The sequence below is a fragment of the Cebus imitator genome, unplaced genomic scaffold, assembly GCF_001604975.1.
Source record: "Cebus imitator isolate Cc_AM_T3 unplaced genomic scaffold, Cebus_imitator-1.0 Scaffold15, whole genome shotgun sequence".
In the NCBI taxonomy this organism is placed as follows: domain Eukaryota; kingdom Metazoa; phylum Chordata; class Mammalia; order Primates; family Cebidae; genus Cebus; species Cebus imitator.
Genome location: NW_016107330.1, coordinates 1190983 through 1192382, shown reverse-complemented (window position 1 = coordinate 1192382; position 1400 = coordinate 1190983).

Genomic DNA, 1400 nt, shown 5'->3' with positions numbered 1-1400 from the left:
AAAAAAAAAAAAAAAAAAAGAGAAGCAATTCTCCTGCCTCAGCCTCCCGAGTAGCTGGAACTACAGGCACATGCCAAACGCTCGGCTAATTTTTTGCATTTTTAGTAGAGATGGGGTTTCACCGTGTTAGCCAGGATGGTCTTGATCTCCTGACCTTGTGATACACCCGCCTCGACCTCCCAAAGTGCTGGGATCACAGGCGTGAGCCACTGCACCCAGCCAAACATTCTGTCTCTACAAAAAATAAAAAACTAGCCACATGTAGTGGTATGCACCTGTAGTCCCAGCTACTCAAGAGACTGAGGTGGGATAATCGCTTGAACCGGGGAGGTCGAGGCTGCAGTGAGCCATGATAGATCCATTGCACTCCAGCCTGAACGACAGAGTAAGACCATGTCTTAAACAAAAAAATCTAAACCCAAAGTATTTATTTATTTATTTAGAGACAGAGTCTCGCTTTGTCACCCAGGCTGAAGCGACATTTTTATCACTACTTGACATCTCCACTCATTGCAACCTCCACCTCCCAGGTACAACCTCCACCTCCTGGGTTCAAGCAATTCTCCTGCTTCAGCCTCTGGAGGCTTGCCAGGCACTGTGCTAGACCCTGGAGATACTGGAGTGGTGAATATAGACTATGGATTATAATAATAATGAAGGACGAAGCTGGGATTACAGGCATGAGCCACTGTGCTCAGCCCTCCTGTTGCTTTTTTTTTTCTTTTTTCGGTCTTATTTTTCAGTTGGCTTAAAATTTGGACAGAAAAGTATTTAAATGTCTTCAAGAACCTGAGTCACCTTCTCAGAACAGCCTTCTGCTATGTTCCTAATACTTATTCCACATCACATCTCTGCTTACATACTTCATCATTATTATAATCCATAATTATCTTTTTTCTTGTTTATTGACAGCCCTTTCCATGAAACTTTCCAGGGCAGAGCCCATGTTCATCTCATTCACCACTCCAGTATCTCCAGGGTCTAGCACGGTGCCTGGAAGTACTCAATAAATGTTTGTTGACTATGACCTTTTCCAAAGGAGAAATGCCATTTTCATTGAGAAGCCAGAGTGGCATCACCTTGCCCATAATGAGCTAGCTGTTGATTCTCGTAACTATAAGACATTGATTCCGGGCTTGGTGCGGTGGCTCACGCCTGTAATCCCAGCACTTTGGGAGGCCGAGTTAGGCAGGTCACTTGAGGTCAAGAGTTCGAGACAAGCCTGGCCAACAGGGTGAAACCCTATCTCTACTAAAAACACAAAAATTACCCAGACGTGATGGCACATGCCTGTAATCCCAGCTACTGGGGAGGCTGGGTGGGGCAGGAGAATTGCTTGAACCTGGGAGGCAGAGGTTGCAGTGAGCCAATATCACCCCATTGCACTCCTTCCTGGGCAA